Below are 12,211 nucleotides of genomic sequence, written 5' to 3'. Positions count from 1 at the left end.
ATGTAGTAACCTTTAGGGGAGATAACTGTATAATAGAGAAAGAGGGTAAAAGTGTCACTGCTACTTTAGAGAATGATTTATATGTGATACATGATAACCAGTTGCAGATGGCTAACTCAGTTTATAGCAATGTTAAGCCACATGATGAATGTATACATTTACTGCATAGATGTCTGGGGCACATTAATTTCAAAACGCTCAAACTGTTGAATTGTCAGAGGGAGTAAAATTGGTCAGGGTGTGCGCGGACTACAAGGCAACCCTTAATTTGGCATTACAGCAAAGTGTATACCCAGTGCCTGTAGTGCAACATCTGTTGCATTCACTGGGTAACGGAATTTTTTTTGCAAAGCTTGACATGGCTCAAGCGTATCAACAGCTGCCGGTGGACTCAGCCACCACCGTAGCCCAAACCATAGTAACACACAGAGGAGCATTTAGATGCAATAGGCTACAATTTGGCATTAGTGCTGCCCCTGGGATATTCCAATCCCTAATGGAATGACTCTTACAAAGCATCCCTGGAGTTGATGACATTATTGTTTCAGCTAGAGATGAAAAGGCACTTTTAGACAGCCTAAGGGAAGTTTTTAAGAGATTCCAGGCAACAGGTTTGAAACTAAAAAACAGTAAGTGCCATTTGGGCGTGCCTAGGGTGGAGTTCCTGGGGTTCCTGATCGATGCTGCTGGAATTCATCCCACGACAGCTAAGGTTCAAGCCATAAAAAGCGCTCCCACTCCAAACAACAAAACTGAGCTATAGGCTTTCCTTGGCCTCCTGAATTTCTATGCCATTTTCATTCCTCACAAGGCATCAGTAGCTGAACCCCTACACAGACTTTTAGATAAAAAAATCACCTTGGGTTTGGGGCAAGAAAAAGGCTAGCTCTTTTAAGGCTGTGAAGGACTTGTTAACTTCAGACTCTGTTCTCATACAGTTCAACAAATGCTTACCATTAGTGTTAGCATGCGATGCTTCTCCATATGGATTAGGGACAGTTTTGAGTCACAGACTGCCTAATGGTTCTGAGTCTCCTATAGCGTTCTTCTCTAGGACCTTATTGCCAGCAGAATGGAATTATAGCCAAATAGATCGTGAGGCCCTTGCTGCCATTACTGGTGTTAAACATTTCCACGAGTATGTTTATGGACATAAGTTTGAACTTATCACGGATCATAAGCCTTTACTAGGGTTATTCACTGGGGATAAACAGACTCCTCAAATACTCTCCCCTCGAATGACAAGGTGGGGTTTTTTTTGGCAGCATACTCATACACACTGACATATCGGCCAGGCAAACATCTCAGCCATGCTGGTACCCGATTCCAGCTGCAGCTGAGGACCAGGAGGCTGAGGAATCCATCCTCCTCATTGACCATCAACAGGACTTCCTACTGACTGCTGCAGACATTGCTGCCCATTCAGCTAAAGACAGACTCTTAAGGCAAATTCTGGACTGGGTGAAAAGGGGAAGGCCACAAGGGTCTGTTCCTGCTGATTGTTGTCCTTTCAAAATAAGGCAACAAGAGCTGTCTTGCAGCAAGGGTTGTTTACTATGGGGGAGTAGAGTGGTAATTCCCTCATCCTTACAAAAGCACGTACTGGGGGCACTCCACAAGGGTCACCTGGGCATCGTTTGTATGAAGTCCCTAGGCCGAAGTTATGTGTGGTGGCCAGGGATGGACCAGGCAATATCTGAATGGGTGTCAGGGTGTCAGCAGTGTCAGGAAACTAGGCCATTACCCCAAAAAGCCCCAGTAAGAGAGTGGGAAGCCCCCAGAGGTCCATGTCATGCCTGCATATTGATTTCACGGGGCCCTTCCAAGGCCAGATTTTCCTCATCCTAGTAGATGCTTTCTCCAAATGGGTTGAGGTAGTTTTAATGACCTCTACAACATCTGAAGCTGTCAACTTAGCTTTCCCGATCCAATTGTATCAGATAATGGGCTACAATTTACCTCAAGAAGTTTTGAGCTGTTTCTCATTAGTTTAGGCATAAGACATGCACTAATTGCTCCTTTCAATCCCTCTAGTAATGGAATGGCAGAACGAGGGGTCAGATCTGCAAAAGAGGCACTAGCAAAGATGGGCCCAGGGCCATGGCCAACTAGAGTAGCCCAGTATCTGCTAATCCAGCATTCTACCCCATGTCCATCCACCAATCACAGCCCAGCAGAATTATTAATGGGCCAAAGACTTAGAACAGTGCTAGACAGGCTACATCCTGCCTATACACCAGAAAAGCCCCTTGACTTGCATAGCAATACCAGAGAATTTGATGTGGGGGACCAGGTATTCACTAGGAACTACACTGGTAATCCCCTGTGGGTACCGGCATCCATAACTAGCATAACCAGGCCATGTTCATACATTGTAAAGTTAGAGGATGGCCGGAACTGGAGGTGCCACATTAATCAATTAAGGGGGTGAGGGAACCTGAGGCCAGGAGCTGTATTAACAAGGGAGAATGATGAGTTCTCAGGAACCAACACAAGACCGTCTGCACCAACCACACACCATCAGCCACACTCACCAGAGAGGCCATGGGTCGAGGAATCACCAGCAGAGATCCAACTGCAGCAGTTGGAGGTTCCGGTTGAAGAGGTTCCAGACAAAGAGGTTCCTGCCGTGTCCAACGAGCCATCGCTGCGCAGATCAACTAGGATCCGGAGCCACCCAGCCTACCTCGAAGACTATGCATGTGCTGTTGAGGTGGGAAGGAGTGCTATGTTCTGAAGTTCCCCCTTTGGTCCGGTTTCCAGCAGGCAGCGCCCAGCTGCAACCTGATTTGGCCGGTAGTTTGACAGCTGACTATATAAGGAGCTGTCAAACAGGCCAACAGCTGTTGCCTCATGGCTGAGTGGTTCATTCACTGTTAGCATATGAATTCAATAAAGCCTGAGCAACCTATTTAGCCGCCTCACCTCAGTTTGTGGTGCGTTTGTTCCCAGTATTAAGCAAGCCACATGATGAATGTATACATTTACTGCATAGACGCTTGGGGCACATTAATTTCAAAATGCTCAAACAAACTGACACACACACTGTTGAATTGTCAGAGGGAGTAAAATTGAAACCCTGTAGCAAGTATTTAAACTGTAATGCTTGTAGCCAAGATAAAAGCAAGGTTATTCCAGCAAACAGACTTAATGGGTTTAAGACCAAAGAACCTTTAGAGGTTGTGTTTGCTGACATAATTGGTCCTTAGAAACTTAGTTTAGGAGGTGCCTGCTATATTTTGAGTATAATGGACCATTACTCATGGTACGGTTTCTGCTATCTCATGAAAAACAAAACAGAAACATTCCAACATTTCTTTAACTGGCTAAGGTATGCAGAGAGAAAACTGAGGAGTAAAGTAATTACTTTAGTTACTGATAACGGGACTGAATTTATTAACAAGAGATTCCAAACAATGCTGAAATTGGCTGGTGTCGAGCATAAACGTTCTGCACCTTACAGACCACAACATAACTCGTTTGTAGAACGAAGAGGGCAAACATTACAAGCCATGGCTCGTACTATGTTATCTGACTCAGGTTTGCCTGAAACACTGTGGGGTGAAGCCATAATGTACAGTAACCATGTGTTAAACAATGTAGTGAACACAACAACTGGAGAATTGCTATTCACTCGTTGGCATGGCAGAAAACCAAATTTAAGTTATTTACACACATTTGGAGCTCCAGCATGGGTGCATATTCCCTCACAAGTAATACTGAAAGGGCAACATAGAGCTAGAACATTATTTTTCATAGGTTACGAGGCCAACCATAGATCATTTAGATTCTGGGATCCAAGCACAGCTCATGTTTATTGTAGTGCTAGTGCTAAATTTCTTGAGCACGTTGGGTGGGATAAACTGGAACAGGAATCCAGCAATGATATTATTATTGACACCCAAATAGTCCCTAAAGATGAATTAAGTAAACCATAAATAGCCATTAAAGAGGAAGAACAGGCACAAGAGGAAGTAGGAGAACAGGCACAGGAAGAGGTAGGAGAACAGGAGCAGGTGGAAAAGGTGAGTCCACCGGTTAGCCCTGTATTACCAAGATGTTCAACTCGAGTAACACAACCACCTGATAGATATCAGGCTAGTGTTGTATGCCAAGTAAATACAGTTCGTAGTAATTATAATGAACTGACACTGTATCCTGCTAAGGATCAGGCTGCTTGGCAGGAAGCAATGGATAAAGAACTGAAATCATTACAAAAACTGGAGGTATATGAAAATGCCAAGTTACCACCAGGTAAACATGCCATAGGATGTACATGGATTTATAAGATTAAGACAGGTGTGGATGGGACTGTTACCCATAAAGCCAGGTTAGTAGCACAAGGGTTCAATCAGACAGCAAATGACTACGATGAGGTGTTTGCACCTAGTCTGAAGGCTACTACATTAAGGGTAGCATTAGTGTGGGCAGCTAAGGAGAAATACATTATAAATCATTTAGATGTTGAAACGCCATATCTGCATGCACCGTTGCAACACACTATATATTTAAAGAAATCTTTAGGTATAAAAGATGATAATACAACTGATTGCTGGAGATTGAAAAAGAGTATTTATGGCTTGAAGCAATCAGGATATGAGTGGAACCAGTGTATAGTTAAGGAATTAACTAAGATAGGTTTTGTAGCTGGCATGGCTGATCCATGTTTGTTTAGAAAGGAAAGTAATGGTATAATTTCATTGTTGTTATTGTTTACTGATGACATAGCATTAATCACCAAAACTGTACAAGAAGCTACTAAAATAATTTCACTGTTAGAGAAGAAATTTAAGATAAAATGGTTAGGTGAAATCAAACAATATCTTGGTTTAAAGATAGATAAAACTAAATCTCACAGGCAGATAAAATTAACCAATTACTAAAAAGTTTTAAAATGGAATTTTGTAAACCAGCTAAAACACCAATGAGCCAGGAGTTTAGCCACAGTGATGTTCAAAGTCCTGTTTTTGATAAGAACATTTATCAGTCCTTGATTGGTAGTTTATCTTATCTCAGTAATTGGTCAAGGCCAGATATAGAATACTATGTTAACCAATTAGCGAGGTTTAATGCTGAGCCAACTGAAAGGCATTGGCAAGCTGCTAAATGTGTGTTAAGATATCTGAAACAAACAATGCATTATGCATTGTATTTGGAGCCTAAAGATGAACTAAGTCTAACTGCATATGCTGATGCAAGTTTTGCTACAGACGTAAATACACGTAAATCTACATCGGGTATTGTAGTATTATTGGGAAAGGTGTTGATTGGATGGAGGTCTATTCAACAGAAACATCTAAGTTTGTCAACAATGGAGGCTGAATTCTCATGTTATTATGTACAGATTTAGTTTATTATAAGCAACTATTGATTGACATGGGAATTGATGTAACAGATTCTATTGTTGTTTATGAAGACCACCAATCAGCAATACAGATGGCTTCAAACATTGCTGTAAGACACGATCAAAACACACAGATTTAAGATATTTAAATGTGAGACAATGTGTGCAAAGTAAGATCATTAAGCTGGAATACTGCATGTCAGAAAATAACATCGCAGATCATTTTACAAAAGCCCAAGGCTCTGTAAAGCATAAGGCTTGCTGTGAGGATTATGGAGTTAGAATGTAAGGCTGTATATATTGTCCTACCCAAAGGGGAGAATGTTAGGAATGTAAGTCACCTAACAGTTAGTTGGGTTGGAAAATATATAAACCAAGATAGACATTTTAATACTGTCTCTTTAAGGGAATGCTAAAATTGTAATTGGGTGTGGTTCCTCAAATGGCCATAAGATGGAACCAGAAATCTGGCTTGTCCTGTTCTGTTCTGGAGAGTGTTGCTGTCCCTATTGACTGTTATTCTTGGATTTGATGTAAGTCTGTTACTGAACTGTTTTTGATACTGGACTTTGTTATTTGGATTATCCCTGGACTGAAAACTGACTACTTTAACAGTGAATGACTTGGACTGCTTGTTTGGACTTTGCTTAAATGTTTATTGGAAGTAAAAACCTACATTTTACTATACAGTGTATCTGTGTGCTAGTTGTGTGTTATTCTTCACCATTCTCACTACGTCTCCCTGTATGCGCTCATTTTCCTAACGGGGAATTACCTCAACAATGGCTCCCAATTTACTGAGCAGGTCATGTCCCCAGATTCTGACATGAATATCTAATACAAAAGGACGGACCTGTATGACCAAATGTAAATGAGCTGAAATAAATTTCACATTTTGACGTGCACATTGATGACCCCCCACACCCCACATACTAGAACAGGGCTCAGTTAGCCAGGCATCAAGCCACTGCCTGGCAGAAATCACTGAAACATCTGCTCCAGCATCTAAAATTCCCTCAAAGGGCTTACCCTGCAATACAATGATCTGACAGGGCCATTGAAATGTAATCGGGGTGGTGATAGCAGCTATGATGGAAGTGGCCGGATCAGTAGAACCAAAACCTCCTTCCACTCTCTCTTTTGGCTCTCCCCCTGCCACGACAAAATAAGGCAAATGTAGGAGTTGAGCAGGACTAGAATGTATGGGCAAAATTTGAGGAAAATAAGTCCTTAATTGGACATAAATAATTCCAGTATAATCTGAATCTATCACTCCCAGGATAACAAAAATACCTTTTTTCCCCATGCTTGACCGGGGAAGGACAAGCCCCACATAATTTTGTGGCAGGGGGCCTGATAATTGTGATGGAACTATTTGAACCTCCCCAGGAAATTTAAAATTCACTTTCTCCTGCAGTATCAACTCAATACCAGCACTACCTCTTGTAGCTGCAGGAGTATTTTCTATTGTTGACTTATTGCCTCTGTTTGGACTGGGGCCAGAGACCGGCCCAGTTGGCTGTTTCTGACCAATATTCCCTTGCCCAATGATAACCTTTCTGACATTTTGGACACTTTGTTTTCGATCTTATTTTCAACTCTTGTTTTCCTGAATTACAACATTCCCATTTAAAATGACCAGATTTACCACATTTGAAACATTTTCCTTTAGGCTTTGAGATAAAGCAGCTGCTAACAAATTAGATTGATAAGAGGCTGTTCCTACATCTTGACATGCTTTAATCATTTCTGCCAAATCAGGATTAGTTCCCAGACCAATAATTGCTCTTCTACATTCAGAAGTAGCATTTTCTTTTGCCAATTTCATTAGTAACTCATGCTGAGCCTCAGGATTGTCTATTTGCCTCCATAAAGCATCTTGTTATCTGTAATAAAAATCAGGATACAGTTCAGTAGCTTTCTGTCTGATGTTAGAGAAAGCTTGATGAGGCTTGCCAGAAACAGGCACTTTTGAGAATGCTCGATAGGAACACTCAGAAGAAACCTGTAAAGTGGCAGCTGGTAAAACAATGATTATCAACTGGAGCAAAATTGCCAGATCCATACAATTGCTCAGGAATAAAAGCCCCCCTGAATGCTGGGCATGCACAGCACATTGATGTCTAAATTCACTGTCCCATACTACATATTGCACTGGAGTTAGCAAGATATGAAAGGCGGTTTTCCAATCTTCAGGTACTAAAATATGATTTCTCATAGTAGCTTCTAACATTCCCTGCACATAGGTACTTCCCAATCCCATATCTCTAATTCCTTTCCTTAGTTCTGTTAAAATTACATATGACAGAGGGCTATATTCTACTATTTGAGCTCCATTTTGATCTACTTGTCCAGTGGCATGCACGGAAAGCATTTCTGCAATTTCTTCTACATTCCCCCCCCCGTCTAATTGTTCTTCCAATATTTTCCTTGTGGGGGTGTACACTGGCTGTGGAGCAGCAAAAGATTTAGTTTCTTCTGATGGAGCTGTAGGTCCAATTGAAAATGATTTTGGAGTGACAATTTTTACCTGATCATAATCAGGAGGGGGGCTGGTAGTTAATCTTTGCCCCATTGAGACATCAAAGCCAAATTGTTCCACTGCTTGATGGCATTGATACCATCGATGTAATATTTGAACTGGAGTCCTGGGTTCAAGATGTAATGTATGCCCTATCTTTATCCAATCTTGTAACCCGAGTGTCCCGTGCTCAGGGTACCAGGGGCAAAGCTTTCCTCTCTCTTCAATCAGCTTCTTTATATCAGCCTCAGGTATGTTTGCACCTGTTTTATGTAACAGGAACTTAAGTTCCTGAACATGTTTCTGCTGGTGATGAATAGATTACAGCCCATACTTACCTCTGATCGGTCCCGGAGGATGTGGTGCGCACCTTTGGCGTCTGTTCCAGATGAAGGCAAGTATGTTGGGAGCTGAGTCCTCATAGGGTAAATGTCCCTGTTCGGGAGCCACTTGTGGGAGTTCAATAACCAGTCATTTCAGTGTCCAAAGATGTCTGACCACATATGTGGCATTTATTATTTTTATACTATTTTTACAAGCAAAGAAGAGTAACATAGATACAGTATTCAGATTGGAGAATAAATCCCACATGGGTGAAACCTCTCAACCACATTGGTACAACCTCCCAACCAATCCTTAAGACTAGTGGTGATGTTAGTAAATGAGATCACCTATATGTCTGGAAAGTCTAGGACTTTCCAGCCTAACAAATAGAGGATGAGATCATGCAGTAACAAAAGAGGCCCCCTTAGCCAAATGCGCAGTCTGCTGCTAGCATCTAGCACATCCAGAGGATCTCAGTGGCTACTACAACTTTATAACCTAAAATGACAAAAATAAGTTAGTAATACAAAAATGAATCTTTGATGACTCCCTATCCTAATATATAGAGTTAACTATGGTACAGCTTTCTGAGAAAGCTGTACAGGGCACACTGCAAATGCTAATACTAGTTGGCTGATTTCATAAAACACACTAAATATTTCATAAATTGTGAGATACCACTGCTTTCCAAAGGTGTGAGGCTTAGGATCACTCATTTCACCAAGCAAGTAAATAGATTATCCATAATAAAAATTATTCTTTAATGTTACCGTATTTGCCGGCGTATAAGACGACTTTTTTGCCCCGAAAAACATGCCTCCAAGTGGGGGGGTCGTCTTATACGCTGGTATATCCACTGCCGGCTTTCGGATGCTTGTTGGATGCAGCGAAGGCGCCTCTGGCTTCCCGGATCCCCTGCGTCGCTTCCGCTTCATCCCGCTCGCCTCGCTCCGCCCGAGGCTGCAGCCTTCCTGCTCTTCCCATGGCCCCTGGCACTCCGCCCTGCCGCTGCAGCCCCGGGGATTTCTGGAGGGCGTTTCCGGTGGTGGTGGGGGGTCGTCTTATACGCCGGGTCGTCTTATACGCCGGCAAATACGGTACATTAAACTAACTGGAGAGAGAAAATCATAACTGGAAAACTTTTGGATAAACATTTGCAAAGAACATAAACTTTTATGTGAAAATACTGTGTTTTTATTTCTTTACAATCAAGACTAGCAATTGAAATAGGATGAATATTATGCTGATTCTAAGATGTTCTTTTAAAAAAAACCTTTCAAACCAGACTGTTAATATTTACACACTATATAATGCATGTAATATGAAGAGGAACAAATATACTTAAAGCTTGTTGTGTGTCATTATCCCTTTTATCTCTCTTTTTCAAAAAATAAATATCTATAGATGCTGCAGATAAAGTGCATGTGGCAGTGGTGGGATTCTAATTTTTTTTACTACCGGTTCTGTGGGTGTGGCTTAGTGGGTGTGGCAGAGGAAGGATACTGTAAAATCTCCAGTCAGAGGTGGTATTTGCCGGTTCTCTGAACTACTCAAAATTTCTGCTACCTGTTCTCCAGAACTGGTCAGAACCTGCTGAATACCACCTCTGGTAGAGATGCAATCTATAAATATTTAGGAGAAAGGAAAAGACATGTGTAGGCTGGTGTTCTATGTTCTAGAGCAGGGGTCTCCAACCTTGGCAAATTTAAGCCTGGTGGACTTCAACTCCCAGAATTCAGAGTCTCCAAGCTTAATGTTGACAAGATTGGAGACCCCTGCTCTAGAGGAATTTAAGAAACTCTGTCTTGATCTCTAAAACCAGATTAATAAGCATAATTACTATATTTATATAATGTGCTATTACTAGTAAACCATAGCATATTTTGAAGTGCTGCCTGAGTTCATGCAATCTGCTAGAAATACAGAACCTCAATATCATTTTAGTTTAGCATGTTATGTGAATCCAGGTGTTCTATTTCATGGTAGGGATTAAAGACAGAAATCTTGTAATACTCTGTTAGAAAAATTTATAGAAATGTATCCCCTCTGATAATGTGTAGGACTGGAACTGCTGTTTTAGGTTGAAGCACTAAGCTTATTTTCTATTCTGAACTCTAAAACTTATCTTGGAATAAGTAGCTGGTTCCTCTGAGATTCTGTTATAGCTCCTTTTCTTCTTCCTCCATGAATGTCCAAAAACTTTATCTGTCCTTCTGAGACTTTTCTACATAGAATGCATCAAAATATTCTCCAATATGCAGCCAGAAAAACATGTTAATGACAGTGATTGTAATATTTTCAAAGGATTGGCTACATTATAGCACTCATAAGTGCCATGGTCCCTGCCCTGCCACTAGAGGGTGCTCAGGCTTCATATATTAATATGAGTTAGTCTATACACATCTGCACATATACACAATTCTTTTGATATGGTTTATTACATTTCAAAAGCAGGAATAAAATGCCAACAAGCAAAGAAAAATAAAAAAGAGAAAAACTGGACAAAAAGCAAGATAGAAGTATGAATAAAAAAGGAAAAACTAAAGCAAATTGTTCTGCTTATTACTCTCTGGATGGGTATAAAGCAGACAGAGCAACTCCACAAAGCATCCATACAAAGTATTTTTTATTGGTTCATCAGGCATCCTTATCAACTCACAGTTATGACGAGATTCTTCTTAATGTCCAACCCTTTACATATCTGCATTATAGTGTAGAAAAATAATAAACTCTCATCCTCATGATGATTGAAGCAGCTGCATAGTAATGGATTCAGGCAAGAGTGAGGGAATCTCCCCCAACCCAACAAGAGTCAATTTAGTGACCAATCAGGATTACAGGTGTGACCACAAGACATGGACTACATTTCCCAGGATACCTTAACTACATTTACCATGATGCATTCCTTTAAGGGGACAACTCTCAATTCCTAATTAACTATCCCAAATCCCATTAGCTCTAAACTGTCTGGACAGCACACAAATGGAAAATGAATGACTTCCAACTTCCTTTGGTACAGATGTCTATTAAAAATACATCAACTTTCACTCTAAAATTAACAATAGTCTACATTACTTGCATAATACCATATAATTCTAATCAACAAATCCCTGAACCAAAATTTCGTTTATCTCAGTTTTTTTGCAAAAAATCCAAAAGTGACTTCCAAGTAGAAATAAAATTGGTCAAAATCTTTTCTTTAATCAAGGGTGTCAATTTTGCCACACCTGGGGATCTGCTAGTCCTGGTACAGAGCCTGCAACATGGAGTACCATTAGTGAGATTATACTTTTTTTTCAGATTATGTGTTTTAATGCTTTTAATCATTTTTAGTATTTTTTTGTTTTAATGCTTTTAATCATTTTTAGTATTTTGTTATTAATATTATGGTTATTTTTATATCGTTTGTGTGCTTGTTTATAATTCTGCAAGCTGCCCAGAGACATCCATGTGATAGCTGCCAAATTAATTTCCAAATTTTCAAAGATCTTGATGATATCATTCAGGTGATGAAAATATGGTTCCTAAACAAAGTGTGAGAAACCATTAGCTTATTATTTCTGAGATTAAGGCTTGCCAAGTGCAAATTCTCATTCTATGGAAATGCTCTATTCCACCTATAAAAATAAATTATTTAATATGCAAATATAACCAGATGCCTTTTGATTGGAAGAAATTTGATTTAATATGATGTGTATTGGACTCATAATCTTTTGCAATAAGCCTTGTTCTCATTGAGTTGATTTTGAACATGCACACAAACATAGGTTCTTGCATAGACATTGTTCCTGTTCAAGGCAACATTTATCCATCTGAGTGGCCCATGCTACCATTATTTCTTTAACTTGTTCCTCCTCCATTTTATATCCCAATAGGTATTTATAGGTTGCCTTTATTGCTTTTTCATCTGTTCCTAATAATATTTTAATTAATGTTGTCAGTTCTCTCTTTATACCTCATTCATTTCTATCTTTCCTGTAGCGTGATTGGAAAAGGACATTTTCCTTACTTCTGTCCACACA

The sequence above is a fragment of the Notechis scutatus genome, chromosome Z (assembly GCF_049901735.1).
Source record: "Notechis scutatus isolate UNSWTSFEM ecotype Mainland chromosome Z, rNotScu1.2, whole genome shotgun sequence".
NCBI lineage: Eukaryota > Metazoa > Chordata > Lepidosauria > Squamata > Elapidae > Notechis > Notechis scutatus.
The sequence above is the reverse complement of the archived record's forward strand: the minus strand, read 5'-3'. Positions refer to the sequence as shown.